Source organism: Pseudorasbora parva, chromosome 1 (assembly GCF_024679245.1).
Source record: "Pseudorasbora parva isolate DD20220531a chromosome 1, ASM2467924v1, whole genome shotgun sequence".
Classification (NCBI taxonomy): domain Eukaryota; kingdom Metazoa; phylum Chordata; class Actinopteri; order Cypriniformes; family Gobionidae; genus Pseudorasbora; species Pseudorasbora parva.
Window position 1 is genome coordinate 22,656,098 of NC_090172.1, and position 17,745 is coordinate 22,673,842.

A 17,745-nucleotide genomic window follows, 5' to 3' on the forward strand; every position below is an offset into this window, starting at 1 on the left:
TTTTCTTCTGTGGAACACAAATGGAGAAGTTTGAGATTCTGTGCTGAGCAACATGTTCCATGCAATTACAATAAACAGTGGCTGAAGATCTGAAGCTTCAAAAAAGGAAATATGATAAAAGGTGTACACTTGTCTGATGTAGGCCTATTCTGATGCCATATGGGAGCTTTGTGTGAAGAACAGACTGAAATATATAATGTTATTCACGGAGAATCTTCTTATTAACAGCTGTGACCGAATCATTGTTACCATTTGAGTCACTATTTATTGTCATTGCCATTATGTTTATTGTGAACCGATGGCGGGCGGTCCCAAAAGTGTGTGTGTGTGTAGGTGAGGGTGTGTAGTTTGTAAAAGGTGTAGATTTCTGAAGGTTCAGGTGACACTGAAGACTGGAGTAATGACTGCTGAAAATACGACAGGAATAAATAACATTTTTAAAATATTAAAATAGAAAAATTTAATTACAGAATTTTTTGTATCAAGTAAATACAGCTTTGGTTATCATAAGACTTATACTTCTGTCAAAAAAAATCTTACCAACCCCAAACTATTGAACGGAAGTAGATGACATTGTGTTAAAACAACATTTAAAGCATAATCTAGCCTTTTTTTTAGTCGGTCTCCATGTATGCTCGGTAGGCTTGTGTTAATGTTTACAATAGCTGTGAGGGGGGACTGAGCAGGTTTATGCAGTTTGTGTTTACAGTCAGACTCATTGTTTACTTTTGAGCAAGGTCTGCTGTGCTGTGTAAGGTGTGGTCTGAGGTGCCCAACAAAGGGCCATTGGGCCTCGTGCCCCATCAGGCTCCGGCATTTTACCTTGACATTTACACTGCTAGTGTGTACACAGACTAGCCTACATTTTACATCAGAGTGTGACGTCGTGTAACACAAAGCAGCACCTTTTTCCATGGTTCACTATTCACAGTTTTAATCTCTCCAACTCTTTCCCTTTAGCCATTTCCCACTTTGTAAGCATGGCTCTGTTTGAAGGGCAGCACGTTTAATGGGATAAGGATTTTTTTAGTAGACTACAAAAAAAAAAAAAACATAATGTGATAGGCTACACAAACCACCCAAGGCCTTTGTGCTAATGCGTCTTCCATCTTGTGTGATCCCATGACTGTGGATCTCTGATCTCTGATCACGCTAGTGTTGCGTAGACTTCAAGTGCAGTTCATGTAATAATGCAGCATCCGTAGTAGATGTACTGAAGAAGGTTTTGCTGCTTCTAAATTAATAATAATAATCATAATAATACATTTATTCTTCATTCTGAAGAATCTCAAAGTGCAACAATGGAAAAAGGGAAAAATAACAAAATTAATAAAAAGTAAAAATATAGATTAATACAAACAAACGACACACAAAAGCCCTTCTGAACATAAAAGTCTTCAGTTCAGCTTTAAACTGGTCCAGGCTCTATACTGCTCTCAGCTCACTGGGAAGGTGGTTCCAAAGCCGCGAAGTTGCCAAGCAGAAAGCTCGATCTCCCATGGTACAAATCCTGGTGGTGGGGACTTGAAGAATCAGGTGGCCTGAAGATCTGAGGGTGCAGGTGGAGGATTTCAGAGTGATGAGTTCCTGTAGATATGGAGGTGCATATCCAGTGATGTATTTATGTGTGAGCAGGAGGATTTTGTAGTCGATTTGGGATGAAATGGAGCCAGTGCAATGAGTGTAGGATGGGAGTTATGTGATCATATTTATGGACTCTCATAAGGACTCTGGCAGCAGCTGGATATTTCTGCCAGAAATCCCACAGAAGAGTCCATTTCAGTAGTTCAGCCTGGCAGAGACAAAGGCATTGACAAGTTTCTTTGCATCTGGAAAGGTTAAAGGGGAAGGAGTGTGGAGATGTTTCGAAGGTGGTGGAAGGAAGTTTTAAAAATGTAGTTAATGTGGTTCCTTGAAGGTCAGCTGTGGGTCAAACCGAAACCTCTAGATTTGTGACTGACGAGGAGAAAGTGATGACCTAGCTGTCAAAGATGAGCTGGGATAAGGGAGAGGAGTGGATCTGATAAGGGGTGCTAACCAGTTGTGCCTTAGTTTTACTTTTACCAGAGTTCAGCTGGAGGAAGTTAGTTCCCATCCATGCCTTAATCTCTTCAAGACGTGGTGAGTCGTGATAGAGCTGTGGAGGGGCTCGGGGCAGTTTTTAAATAAAGTTTTAAAAAAGTGTCATCAGCATAACAATGAAAAGGTAGTCCATGTCTGCTGATGACGGGACCGAAGGGAAGCATGTAGAGGATGAATAAGATTGGGCCAAGAACCGACCCCTGTGGAACACCACATGCCAAATTCACACACGTGTATATATTTAAGATTTTTAATTTATTTATGATAAATTTTATATATATATTTTTTGTTTTCATATATATGCAAATATGTCATAAATATATACATGAAGGAGTGTGAATTTATATAAACATAATTATACACATACACACATATATTATGTAAACATAAACGTTTATTTTGAATGCGCTTAATCGATTGCCCAGCACATATACATACTTTTTAATTTAATATTAAATGTATCATACTATAGACACTATCTGAAAACAGGATTTCTTTAAGTGAAGCTGGACATATAATAATTTATCAATGATAACTATTTCTAAAGTTAGCATTTTTGTAGCTCAAGCCGTTGACCATGTCGCTTGTTTTTCCAATGACCGAGTTTGATTCTCAGGCATCCTCCATTTACTGTTTTAGAGCTTTCTGAATTTCAGCTTGTTCTCATTTTTTGGTACTTAAAAAAAACTTTAGTACTTTAAAAAGTGCATTTATTAAAAGGTTATTGTTTTCTCACTGTAGATGTTGCTTTATAACTGGTTTTATTCAAGTTCAAATATAATGTAACATCTTACTACATTTGATTACAACAAAAGTAATTTTCAAGAGTCAGATGAGGCAGAAATTATATTTTACGGTAACAACCTCACAAGTTCAGTTTTTAATGCTCTAGGTGTACATGATTATGATAATCAGATTTTTCTAAATCAGATATAAGACAATAAGCATTTTTGTTCAAGGAAGCGGCATTTTTATCAGCATGACTCATAAAAACCCACATCATAAACTGTAACAGCTGAATAATAGCTAGCAGTGTGTGTGTTTGGTGATGCCTCAGGATGTACGGTGGATCCTTGTTTTGTATATTTAGCGCAGTATTAAGTGATGATATAGGCACTCTCAAGAGGGAAGATTTTGTAAGAGCTGGTCTTCTGGTAATGAGGCCATGGCAACAGTGTCCAGGGCAACACACCCATATTTGGCCGTATTAAAAGACATAGTTAAAAGGAGCTTTGAACATGTTTATACTTAAGACGGATGTGATATTTAACAGCTCCAAAGAAGAAATGTGTGAGCCATAGGATAGTCAGTTTTTTGTTGATGTTGTTTTTTATATCCAACCAGAAAAATAAAGACACAGACAGAAGAATATTAATTGAAATTACACTTTTAAATGTTTCCAGCTTTGTGATGGATTCTTCATGTTTCTTCGATATGTTAATGACCCTTGTCAATTTCATTATGCCATCTGTCTGTTTCCATATGGCATAAATAAAAATGGAACAGGAACATAACACATGCTGAGGGAAAGAGAAATGCTAAACCAGTTCTCCCACTTGTGCCTAAACCACACCTTCATGAATCTGATCCCTCTATGTAGTAACCCTCCACCTGGACAAGACAGACACATCATACAATTCTACACACACACACACACACACACACACACACACACACACACACACACACACACACACACACGCCGTGTTGGTGGATAACCTAATATCCCTTAACATCCCTCTCGCTCTGTTTCTCTCTCTCTCTATTTGTGTATTAGTCGATGCACTTTGTGATACATTGGCCCTGTCCTTATGGTAAAAAATAGTGTTTAAGAGTAAGCCATTACCCCAGAGGCGTATATCTAAATGCAAGTCCTTGTAAATGACCCAGAACTGTGTGTCTTTGACTTGTAGAACTGTAAATGAGTTTTTCCCCCGTGTTCAGGTGGACAGGGTTGTGTAATGTTTTGACTGATAACATAAACCAGCATTTTAGACTATTAAACTAAACTGAGGTGCTGCCACAACAGAGATCAGCTTCCTGTTCACTCGTACTTTAGATGCATTGCACACAACAAATAGCGTTGATGTAATGTAAAGAAGCTGGATGTTTCTTCAGCTCTAAACATTGACAGAGAACATTCTTGCAAGCAGAGAGAACATGTATAGAATTTCTTCTAGCCTTAGGCAGAAATGGACTCCTGTGCTCTTTAGAAGATTTACAGTACACAGATGGACACAAGTCCCGTTACGTGCTGATGCTTTGAAAACAAAACAAAGGTTCAAAAACCAAAAATATAAAAGTGAGGTAAGCAATGCTAAGCATTTTGCCGCTGCCTCCTGCGCCTTTGTTGCCAAGCAACAGGGGTAAACAGCTGCTGCTTTGATGCAAATGCATAAACAAGGTTTGGACCCAAATATTATAATGTAAACACAATCGATCTCGGGGGGAGGGGGAGCAATCGGAACAGGCAATCAAAACAATTGTGAAAGCATCACTGTAAAAATGAATCGTGTCTTGTCAGTTTCCTTTAAAAACAAAATGAAGGTGATAATTAAAAATATTAATTTCAAACCATACACTTATTTAAGGATTTTTTAAGGCTTGAATTTAAGGACCAATTAAGGAAAGAAGGCTACCTATTTACATATTTATAAGATAATTAGTTCAATTATGTGGTTTTATTTAGAGACGCCATTGTTAGTTCCCAGCATGCTTGCATATGGCTGGAAATGGAGAGTAAATATTATTTGTTAATTTGTGTGTTTTGAGTCAAAGAATACATCTTTTAATGTTTAGTTATGTTTGACATTTGAAAGAGTTTCTGTTATTTTGAAGTTTAGATATTTTTTGAAGGTTTTGAAGTCTTTACATTTGTGCATAAAAGTAGAACTTATGGTTAGGTACACTGTAAAAAAAATCCAGGTCTCCAATTGAAAATGTTCAAGTGATTGATCACATCTACATTTTTCAGTTGGCGAACTTAATTTCTGTGAATTAAATTGCATCAATTCACAGAATTGCAATTCGGCCAACTGAAAAAAAATATCAATTTACAGAATTTCAATTCGGCAAACGGAAAAAATTTAGATATGATCACTCACTAGACAATTTTCAATTGGAGCCATTTTTTTATTTTTTATTATTACAGTGTAGTGCATGTACTAACAAACTTCATTATATAAAAGATGGCTCATACGGTAACGGCTGAGATCAGTGTTTTGATTGAATAATTACATCCTTAACCTTATATAATATGCCTCCTGAACACTTTTCATATACGGCACTCTTTTTAATGTATCATTACGTGATACTTTTGTGTCCTTTTTGTTATGTTTTAGCCTGGTCGCTATTCATTGCCATTATAGGAAGGATCGTGGGCAGGACTATTTTTTAAATTTCTGCTTTTGAGGTCTGACAAAGATAAAAGGACATAGGGCATTGGAACAACATCAGGGTGAGTAATAGATGGCTTTATTATTTTTATTTCAGAGTTAGCTATCTCTAAGTTAGTCTAAATTTCATAAAACTCAAAACAATGAAACAAAAAAGATTACTTAATGTGTCAGTTTTGAGAACTCAAAAGAAAGTTTCTAGGTACTCATAAACGTTTTTTAAATTTTAAATTTTATTTGAGTTGGCTCTACTCAAACCAGTTAATTATTTTGAGCATAGTACGGTTTACACTGTACTATGACGCTTATTAAATATTCAATGAGCAATAACTTTGCTAATGCCAGTGCAGTAGTAAGATTGTTCCTGCTTGTGCTGTGATAGCAGCATACAGTCTTTTAATTACAACATAACTCAAATACAAACAGATCAACTTAAAATAAAAAAGCATATTTCACTAAAAATATTAATTTCACTAAATCATTCAGGAGATTTTACATGGTTATTTCAGGTAGATCCCATTAAAGAAATCAAGCCTTTAAAACTATTTAAAATATCGTGTAATATTGGTACAATCATTTTTTCTTTTCTTTTTCCCCCAAGTAAATAGCAAGTAAAAAAACATTTTTAGAACCTGGACAAGGGATGCAATGCCTTTATCATTCATACTTTTTAAACTCTTTTTATAGATTTATTACTTTACCCTTGTCCCACAGCCAGACAATGCACATCAAATATTTAGTCATATTAATTATACAACACACATATATACTGATTCTAAACAAATACTGAATTATAAATCATTTCAAAACATAATATATAAAACGGCATCCTTATTCACAAAACATTTTATCTTAACACTAAGAGTTCTTCTATATGGCAGTAAAAGTTCTTAAAGTTGTCTTAAAACCTTTTCACAAAGCTGCTAAGAGCCACTTTTACTAAGGAAAAGAGAGGTCTTAAGCTAAGAGAAAGGGCAGGGTTGACCTCGTTGCTATATGGATGATGTCATCACGCTTTCTAACTATGGACACAGTGATTGGCTGATAGGGGAGGGGTCTCTGTGAGTCATTTAATTATAGAAATATTTTGTTGAACAAGGTTTCATGTTGCTATATTCAAATAAAATGTTTAAAATAGGAGTGTTTCCATATTCAAATAAAGATTTTAGGCTAAGTGTGACTAATTAAACTAGTAAATGTTCAGCTAATTGTCAGCTTCTTATACATCTGCATCTCGAGAGATTGCAGAATCCAACCAAAAATAATTTATATACAAAGTTTGTGAGGAGCACGCTCAAATGGTCTATTTAATAAGCCTGAGAGGAGGTGTATATATACACAACCGAGAGCCTACTCACCAAGTTACCTTCACAGTTTTCTGCATCCCTCCGCCACTCGTTTCTCACTCACGGTCGCCCCAGGGTGCCTAATATGCTTATTTGTTTTACTCTATTCAATTATTTGTAAGTGTAATATCATAAAATCAACTACCACAGGTAATCTGACATTATTATTATTATTCTTTTTTATTAAATATACATTAATTATCACTTGCCTCAATGTAGTGTCTTTGGGAAAATTGCGGCAACTGCCGTTAGGATTATTTGTGATTGTGTCTTAGTGACTTAGGGGTCCTCTTGAATAATCCTACCGTTTCATGGATTTAGGAGCCAGTTTTAGTGCTAAAATGCTTCGTGAAATACTCTTAGAGCAAAAATGTAGGAGTCCTAAAATTAGGACTGACACGGCCATTATTTTTAAGAGTTCCTCCTAAAATGGCAAATTAGAATTGCCTAATGTGTGAATTTAGACAAATTTGGGCTTTGTTGTTATATTATAGTAATCCGCAAGTACGGACCCCACATAGTTTACACTTAAAAGCATTAGCAGATATTTAGAAGAAAAAAAATCTCTAAGAAACTTTTGGTTACAAGTGAATTAATTTAAGGACAAACACAATTTGTTCAGTAAATCACTGTTTAATAAAAAAAGCTATTTTATATTTAGTTTCCTCTTCCCTGCTGTGCGAAACCCATATCGAACCGTAATTTAAAACTGAGGTATGCTGTCAGTTTTGTGTACCGTTACACCCCTATTGTGAATCATTTCCAGCTGTAATTTTGTCTAAAAATAATAATACAAATATTTGTTGTATTCATAAAATGCTAGCTATAAATTAGCCATTGCAAGAAAAGGGAGTTGCTCATTAAATTCCATATATATAGTTTGAAATGTCATTTCTAGCCATTAACTGTTTCCCTGCCATTGATGGAATTTTACAACAATCTATGTTTTTACTGCAATATGGTATAAGGAGCGTTATTACGCAACTTCTGAAAGAGTACTGATTCTCTGGATGAAAACAAAGGCGAAGAAGCAGAAACAAGCGATAGCAATGTAAACAAATGGACATGTAAAATAACGCAATCAATACCATTAAACAGTATTTAAATCAAAACTGCCAAACTAATATATATAAATTTATAAACATTAATAACATTTATAAAAATTATATTTACATATATTTACAGTGTATATGCCCCCAGGATATTTTCTTGTATGAATTATTTATATATATATATATATATATATATATATATATATATATATATATATATATACAGTCTTGTTCAAAATAATAGCAGTACAATGTGACTAACCAGAATAATCAAGGTTTTTCGTATATATTTTTTTATTGCTACGTGGCAAACAAGTTACCAGTAGGTTCAGTAGATTCTCAGAAAACAAACAAGACCCAGCATTCATGATATGCACGCTCTTAAGGCTGTGCAATTGGGCAATTAGTTGAATTAGTTGAAAGGGGTGTGTTCAAAAAAATAGCAGTGTGGCATTCAATCACTGAGGTCATCAATTTTGTGAAGAAACAGGTGTGAATCAGGTGGCCCCAATTTAAGGATGAAGCCAACACTTGTTGAACATGCATTTGAAAGCTGAGGAAAATGGGTCGTTCAAGACATTGTTCAGAAGAACAGCGTACTTTAATTAAAAAGTTGATAAGAGAGGGGAAAACCTATAAAGAGGTGCAAAAAATGATAGGCTGTTCAGCTAAAATGATCTCCAATGCCTTTAAATGGAGAGCAAAACCAGAGAGACGTGGAAGAAAACGGAAGACAACCATCAAAATGGATAGAAGAATAACCAGAATGGCAAAGGCTCAGCCAATGATCACCTCCAGGATGATCAAAGACAGTCTGGAGTTACCTGTAAGTACTGTGACAGTTAGAAGACGTCTGTGTGAAGCTAATCTATTTTCAAGAATCCCCCGCAAAGTCCCTCTGTTAAAAAAAAAGGCATGTGCAGAAGAGGTTACAATTTGCCAAAGAACACATCAACTGGCCTAAAGAGAAATGGAGGAACATTTTGTGGACTGATGAGAGTAAAATTGTTCTTTTTGGGTCCAAGGGCCACAGGCATTTTGTGAGACGACGCCCAAACTCTGAATTCAAGCCACAGTACACAGTGAAGACAGTGAAGCATGGAGGTGCAAGCATCATGATATGGGCATGTTTCTCCTACTATGGTGTTGGGCCTATTTATCGCATACCAGGGATCATGGATCAGTTTGCATATTTTAAAATACTTGAAGAGGTCATGTTGCCTATGCTGAAGAGGACATGCCCTTGAAAACGGTTGTTTCAACAAGACAATGACCCAAAACACACTAGTAAACGGGCAAAGTCTTGGTTCCAAACCAACAAAATTAATGTTATGGAGTGGCCAGCCCAATCTCCAGACCTTAATCCAATCGAGAACTTGTGGGGTGATATCAAAAATGCTGTTTCTGAAGCAAAACCAAGAAATGTGAATGAATTGTGGAATGTTGTTAAAGAATCATGGAGTGGAATAACAGCTGAGAGGTGCCACAAGTTGGTTGACTCCATGCCACACAGATGTCAAGCAGTTTTAAAAAACTGTGGTCATACAACTAAATATTAGTTTAGTGATTCACAGGATTGCTAAATCCCAGAAAAAAAAATGTTTGTACAAAATAGTTTTGAGTTTGTACAGTCAAAGGTAGACACTGCTATTTTTTTGAACACACCCCTTTCAACTAATTGCCCAATTGCACAGCCTTAAGAGCGTGCATATCATGAATGCTGGGTCTTGTTTGTTTTCTGACAATCTACTGAACCTACTGGTAACTTGTTTGCCACGTAGCAATAAAAAATATACTAAAAACCTTGATTATTCTGGTTAGTCACATTGTACTGCTATTATTTTGAACAAGACTGTATATATATATATATATATATATATATATATATATATATATATATATATATATATATATTTATATATATATATATAATTCATACAAGAAAATATCCTGGGGGCCGCGAAACTTGTGAAAATTATCAGTGGCACTGATTTTTCACAGGTTTTTTTTCAAAAAGCATTTCTATGAAGCAAAAATAAAAATAAAACGGCACAGCGACTGCGACTTACAGGTGTCTGCGAGAAGTATAAGTGAATGCATTGGCTAGGCAACGTGGGGGGAGAGGACGCTGGCGTTGTCTTTTTTCTCCGCTTCTCCACCCACAAATCATGTTAACTGCTGATTGCTGGCAGCCACTGAGAAGACTTTGTCTGCCGTTCACCGCTTTCCACCGCTTCTCTGATGTTTATGTTTGAATAGTTGCGGTTGGTTCTGGTTTGAAGGAAATGTAATGCTGCTCGTTGCGACTGCTCTCTCTTCTGGGTGTCGGGTCCTCACTGGTGGTCTCGGTGGTCTCCCTTGGGCTTGAGCTGCATGGTGGCTGAAGTTTGCACTTCAAGCATCATCAGCTCCGGCATGATGTTGGGATGTTCCGCTTCTCGGCTGCTGAGTCTTGGCTGCGCCGCTGTTACGCATTGCGGCCATGGAATGGCTTGGACTTCTGCGCCGAACCCGGTGTGTGTTCTTTTTTCAATTTACCACAGAAGTGCCCGGTAAATTTTGTTTGCCTCATGCGTGGTGCTACGGCGATCCCCATCGTCTGAATCATTATGAAGACCCATCATCTGGTCTTCAGCTCTCATGCCTCAACGCCGTCATCAGGACACTGCCGAATTGGGAATATGTAATAGAGCCTCTAGCGCTGGGAGAAATGTAATGCATGGAGTGGACCACAGTGTACTGGAGCTTACAGAGACTTCCACCATCAGCTCTGTTTTCTGTTCACCATCAGCTCTGTTTTCTGTTCACCATCAGCTCTGTTTTCTGTTCACCATCAGCTCTGTTTTCTGTTCACCGTCAGCTCTCTCTTTCTGTTCACCATCAGCTCTGTTTTTCTGTTCACCATCAGCTCTGTTTTCTGTTCACCTTCAGCTCAGTTTTCTGTTCACCATCAGCTCTGTTTTTCTGTTCACCATCAGCTCTGTTTTCTGTTCACCATCAGCTCTGTTTTCTGTTCACCATCAGCTCTGTTTTCTGTTCACCATCAGCTCAGTTTTCTGTTCACCATCAGCTCTGTTTTCTGTTCACCGTCAGCTCTCTCTTTCTATTTACCGTCAGCTCTGTTTCTGTTTACCGTCAGCTCTGTTTTCTGTTCACCATCAGCTCTGTTTTCTGTTCACCATCAGCTCTGTTTTCTGTTCACCATCAGCTCTGTTCTTCTGTTCACCATCAGCTCTGTTTCTGTTCACCATCAGCTCTGTCTGTTCACCATCAGCTCTGTTTTCTGTTCACCATCAGCTCTGTTTCTGTTCACCATCAGCTCTGTTTTCTGTTCACCATCAGCTCTTTTTCTGTTCACCATCAGCTCTGTTTTCTGTTCACCATCAGCTCTGTTTTCTGTTCACCATCAGCTCAGTTTTCTGTTCACCATCAGCTCAGTTTTCTGTTCACCGTCAGCTCTCTCTTTCTATTTACCATCAGCTCTGTTTCTGTTTACCGTCAGCTCTGTTTTCTGTTCACCATCAGCTCTGTTTTCTGTTCACCATCAGCTCTGTTTTCTGTTCACCATCAGCTCTGTTTTCTGTTCACCATCAGCTCTGTTTTTCTGTTCACCATCAGCTCTGTTTTCTGTTCACCTTCAGCTCAGTTTTCTGTTCACCATCAGCTCTGTTTTTCTGTTCACCATCAGCTCTGTTTTCTGTTCACCATCAGCTCTGTTTTCTGTTCACCATCAGCTCTGTTTTCTGTTCACCGTCAACTCTCTCTTTCTATTTACCGTCAGCTCTGTTTCTGTTTACCGTCAGCTCTGTTTTCTGTTCACCATCAGCTCTGTTTTCTGTTCACCATCAGCTCTGTTTTCTGTTCACCATCAGCTCTGTTCTTCTGTTCACCATCAGCTCTGTTTCTGTTCACCATCAGCTCTGTCTGTTCACCATCAGCTCTGTTTTCTGTTCACCATCAGCTCTGTCTGTTCACCATCAGCTCTGTTTTCTGTTCACCATCAGCTCTGTTTTCTGTTCACCATCAGCTCTGTTTTCTGTTCACCATCAGCTCAGTTTTCTGTTCACCATCAGCTCTGTTTTCTGTTCACCGTCAGCTCTCTCTTTCTATTTACCATCAGCTCTGTTTCTGTTTACCGTCAGCTCTGTTTTCTGTTCACCATCAGCTCTGTTTTCTGTTCACCATCAGCTCTGTTTTCTGTTCACCATCAGCTCTGTTTTCTGTTCACCATCAGCTCTGTTTTTCTGTTCACCATCAGCTCTGTTTTCTGTTCACCTTCAGCTCAGTTTTCTGTTCACCATCAGCTCTGTTTTTCTGTTCACCATCAGCTCTGTTTTCTGTTCACCATCAGCTCTGTTTTCTGTTCACCATCAGCTCTGTTTTCTGTTCACCATCAGCTCAGTTTTCTGTTCACCATCAGCTCAGTTTTCTGTTCACCATCAGCTCTGTTTTCTGTTCACCATCAGCTCTGTTTTCTGTTCACCATCAGCTCTGTTTTCTGTTCACCATCAGCTCTGTTTTTCTGTTCACCATCAGCTCTGATTTCTGTTCACCTTCAGCTCAGTTTTCTGTTCACCATCAGCTCTGTTTTTCTGTTCACCATCAGCTCTGTTTTCTGTTCACCATCAGCTCTGTTTTCTGTTCACCATCAGCTCAGTTTTCTGTTCACCATCAGCTCAGTTTTCTGTTCACCATCAGCTCAGTTTTCTGTTCACCATCAGCTCTGTTTTCTGTTCACCATCAGCTCTGTTCTTCTGTTCACCGTCAGCTCTGTTTCTGTTCACCGTCAGCTCTGTTTTCTGTTCACCATCAGCTCTGTTTCTGTTCACCATCAGCTCTGTTTCTGTTCACCATCAGCTCTGTTTTTCTGTTCACCATCAGCTCTGTTTTCTGTTCACCATCAGCTCTGTTTTCTGTTCACCATCAGCTCTGTTTTCTGTTCACCATCAGCTCAGTTGTCTGTTCACCATCAGCTCAGTTGTCTGTTCACCATCAGCTCTGTTTTCTGTTCACCATCAGCTCTGTTTTCTGTTCACCATCAGCTCACTTTTTCTGTTCACCATCAGCTCTGTTTTTCTGTTCACCATCAGCTCACTTTTTCTGTTCACCATCAGCTCTGTTTTCTGTTCACCATCAGCTCTGTTTTCTGTTCACCATCAGCTCAGTTGTCTGTTCACCATCAGCTCTGTTTTCTGTTCACCATCAGCTCTGTTTTCTGTTCACCATCAGCTCAGTTGTCTGTTCACCATCAGCTCTGTTTTCTGTTCACCATCAGCTCTGTTTTCTGTTCACCATCAGCTCTGTTTTCTGTTCACCATCAGCTCTGTTTTTCTGTTCACCATCAGCTCTGTTTTTCTGTTCACCATCAGCTCTGTTTTTCTGTTCATCATCAGCTCTGTTTCTGTTCACCATCAGCTCTGTTTTCTGTTCACCATCAGCTCTGTTTTTCTGTTCACCATCAGCTCTGTTTTCTGTTCACCATCAGCTCTGTTTTCTGATCCCCATCAGCTCAGTTGTCTGTTCACCATCAGCTCTGTTTTCTGTTCACCATCAGCTCACTTTTTCTGTTCACCATCAGCTCTGTTTTTCTGTTCACCATCAGCTCTGTTTTCCTGGTCACCATCAGCTCTGTTTTTCTGTTCACCATCAGCTCTGTTTTTCTGTTCATCATCAGCTCTGTTTCTGTTCACCATCAGCTCTGTTTTCTGTTCACCATCTGCTCTGTTCTTCTGTTCACCATCAGCTCTGTTTTCTGTTCACCATCAGCTCTGTTTTTCTGTTCACCATCAGCTCTGTTTTTCTGTTCACCATCAGCTCTGTTTCTGTTCACCATCTGCTCTGTTTCTGTTCCATTGTCTGTGTTGGTTGATTTATTGTATTATTCTATATTTTAACTTATTCTTTTTTTTTTTCTTTTTTTTCCCTTTGTTGCACTTTGAGATTCTGCAGAATGAAAAGTGCATTATAAATAAAATCTTTTATTATTATTATTATTATTATTATTATTATTATTATTATTATTATTAATTCAGCTGGTCATTAATAGCTCTAATTATCTCTTGTACTGGCTTATCTGGCTGTTTACTTCACATTGTTCTCAACAAATTGAAAGGAAATGAACCATTAGTGGCTTGTGTGTTTGTTTATCTTGGCTGTGGAAGGCCAGTGCATGTGTGTAGGTTTGTGTTGGCACACACCACTGCTGAACCAGTTGAAGGGATTTGAACGTTTGAGTAATGCTCAGAGCAGAGCTTCTTCTAAAAAGAGTTTGTGTGTGTGTGTGTGTGTGTGTGTGTGTGTGTGTGTGTGTGTGTGTGTGTGTGTGTGTGTGTGTGTGTGTGTGTGTGTGTGCGTCAATCAGTAATACTGTGTGTCTGCCTTTAAGCTTAAACACGTAAGTCTGTGATTTAATGCTGTGTGTCTGTGTGTGTCTGCATGTGTGTGTGTGTCTGTGTCTGTGTCTGTCTGTCTGTCTTATAGGTTAAGGGCTGGGGAATGGAAAAGCCCCCTCATTTTGTTGCAGGAGATTAAGTATTTGTCACTTTCAAGGCACAGGCCAGAAAGCTGAGCTGGAGGCCACACATTCTACAGTGATGATAAATTCCCTTCTCCAATTTATTCCAGTGGAGAAATGTCTGCCACTGGCAAATGGCTCAGATTTCAATCTACCTCAGTTTCAGCCTGCAATCTCCAGTAATCTCTCCAGGAATCACCATTCTCCATGGAGCATTTCAATTCTGGATATAAAGTGCTGGATATCCCATTCATTTTCCTCTGGTCTTCTTAGAGCGTTTCTTAAAGGGATAGTTCACCCAAAAATGTATTTATATATTATACACAACTAAGGAAAATCTCAAAGGCCAATATTTGTGTATTGTTTTTTTTTTTTTTTTTTTTACTTCTAATACAACACTATGTCCAACAGCCTTCAGTGCATAATCACTTCCAGTGAGCGAGGTCAGTGAATAATGTACGCATTATGGCGTTTTCACAAGCGCCAGTAGTCATCACATGTATCCCTATGCCAGATCATGTACATTAACCTCACTCACCGGAAGTGATCACACGCTGAAGGCTTTTGGACAGGGTGGTGTGTTAGACGTAAAACAAATACTGTTCAGTTTCGCATACAAAGCGATAGTTTTCGAGCGTTTAATATGGATTTGTCTGTGCATGTTTTGTTACCATTCACATGCGTTATACGACTGACAGTCTGCAACGGTTGGAGTTAAAAATCTTCATTTGTGTTAGAAACAAAGTCACATATATATTGGATGCTCTGGGTGGAAGCAGAAAAACATCAATTTTTTAATTGCTGGGTTAACTATCCCTATCTATCGAGCATGGTTAGGGCTGAAATTCATGAGGGGTTTAGATCGTAAGTTTGCCAAATTTTTTATTATTATTTTTTACCATCTTTAGCCACTTTTTCAACTCAGGATCTTTTCCCTAGAACTAGGGACTTTGGGGTGGTACTCTGTGTGTTTCGACCACCATTTTTGAAAGTCTGTTACGGTGCAGGAAGAGTTGTTTGCTATTTGAATCAACAATGGGCTTTAAAAAATATGACAGATGGGCCGATGTCAAGGTGCAGTAAACTGTCGAGTAATCAAAATGAGTTGGCTATTCTATATAGCAGTATCTATATTGGTCTGATTAGATGAATCATTTGATTTGATTTTTTTTGCTGGTGACTTCTACCTCTCCACAATCAACTGCAAGCTTTCAAATCGCATTCAAATCTGCTGCCATCCAATCTACAAACGATGGATAGAATCAAGTCCCCGTCCTAAAAATTGTATCCGATAATCGTTTAATGCGTTTTAAGCTCTATGTCACACTACAGAAGAAATTGTGACCACTCCTGTTTATTTTAATTACTTTCATTTTAATAATACGTGTGTTTACCATACATGAAACCTTTGTTAGTGCATAGATGTAAAGAAAGACGGTGTGCGGTGTTGACTGCTGTAAAATGCAATAATCCCTAGCAGCTGACAAAGGTTGCCAGGTGCCTGTGTCATACTCCTGCTGTCAAACGAGTGTACCACATCTGTCTGCTAATCACCAAGGAAAGCTCAGTCTCATGTGTCCATGGTAATAGCATGAGAGCTATAAAGTGTGAGCTATGTTTCAGGATCATTTATAAATGTCTTCCAAATTTTGAATGAGTAGCTTAACAACACAGTAAATAGAATTACAGTATACCTAACATTGTAGGAATGTCATGTATACATCAGAACAACTTGTTAGCTAGGGGTAGAAGGCTTCAGTTCTTAATCTTATTTTAAAAGGCTCCTTTACTTTCTTTTACATACAGACGTCACATTGACTCGCAGCAGCGTGTTCTTGTAATTGCAGTGTTTTGAATTTTTCCACTTGTTAAACCATTTGCATTTCTATCACGGTGACTGGCTTGTCAGTAAACCTGCACAGCAAATATTGCTCAACTTGATATACCTGTTAAATTTTGCCTTTTTTGTCTTAAGTCATTTACTTGTTGCGTCACATGCGATTAAAACTAAGTAATTATTGCTTACTTAATGCTACATTACATTTAATTTGATTTAAACACATTATTTTAGGGTTCAATTCTCGCTATTAACTAGTTGCTTATTAGCATACATATAGGATATTGGCTTTTTTATTAGTACTTATAAAGCACATATTAATGCCTTATTCTGCATGACCTTATACCTGCCTAAACTTAAACGCTACAAAAACTACCTTACTTATTAAAAAGCAGTAAATTTGGAGTTTATTGAGGCAAAAGTCATAGTTAATCGTGAATACGTGTTCCCCATACTAAAGTGTTACCACTAAATATCCACAATGTGATTACATTGGCCTTTTTTGCATTGCTTGGCTGTAAATGTTTGTCTCTAACATATGGGGCACATGAGGTGACGTTTCCATGCTGCTGTCTCTCTCAGGAGAAAGCGAGGGAGTCTGGGAGTGTCTTTGTCCTATTAGATAGATTTTTTCCCCCAGACTGAGCTATCAATTATTTACAAGGCACCTTGCTCATAAAGAGCACAAGAAATGCCAAAGCCTGAAATGGAGCGACAAGCCATGGAAAGGTCAAATCATCTGTGTTGCTCTTCACAAAATGTATTAATAACATTTTATTTGACTGGCCACTGTGAGGAGTAATCTAGAATGTCACAAACACATGTGACTGTCTTTTCTTGTGTCCGGAAGCCACATACCTGACAATATCATATGTCAAGTGGACTCCATATGTCACTATTAAACAAAATGATTTATGGCCTGGCAGATTTTACTGAAGTAGGTGTTCTGAGAAATCACACCTGTATCACAACAGACTCTGAACACATTAGCCAATCAGAGCACTTATCTGCCTGTGATTAGTACTGCGACCCACTTCGCCTACTTATACTACACCCTAAAAGTACATAAAAAGTGCATACTTTTAAGTGGGTAGCAGAAGAGTAGACAAGCTCTGGGACATACTATCACGTCATAAAATTGCGTCTATAACGGATGCTCTGTTGCATAGTTGTGTGCGTCCTGTCACCATAAACTGTACTGTCAATCATTGCATCACAGTTAATATCCTTCACATTTAATTTAATTTAATTTAATTTCCTGCCGTATTGGAGAGAAAAGAAGGGTTTTTCATGCTGAACACTCTCAACATATTTTTGCATAATGATGCATTTAAAAGTTAATGGCCAAACGGCTCTTTATAAAAGTAAAAACATTAAATAATAACATTAAATAAATATTTTATCAAGTTACATGTTGATTATTATTCACTCACCCCTTTATCTAAACCTCTCTGCTTAACCGTGGGCCGTGCACATCCGCCATGTTTGTAGTTTAACACTTTTTGTTCATGTTTGTAGT

General features: G+C 37.9%; 1 protein-coding gene across 2 annotated transcripts in view; it reads left to right on the top strand.

Annotated features, from left to right (window-relative positions):
* zgc:194930 (uncharacterized protein LOC557813 homolog) overlaps positions 1-17,745 on the top strand; it is a 31,544-nt gene that overhangs the window by 810 nt on the left and 12,989 nt on the right. The window lies entirely within an intron of this gene.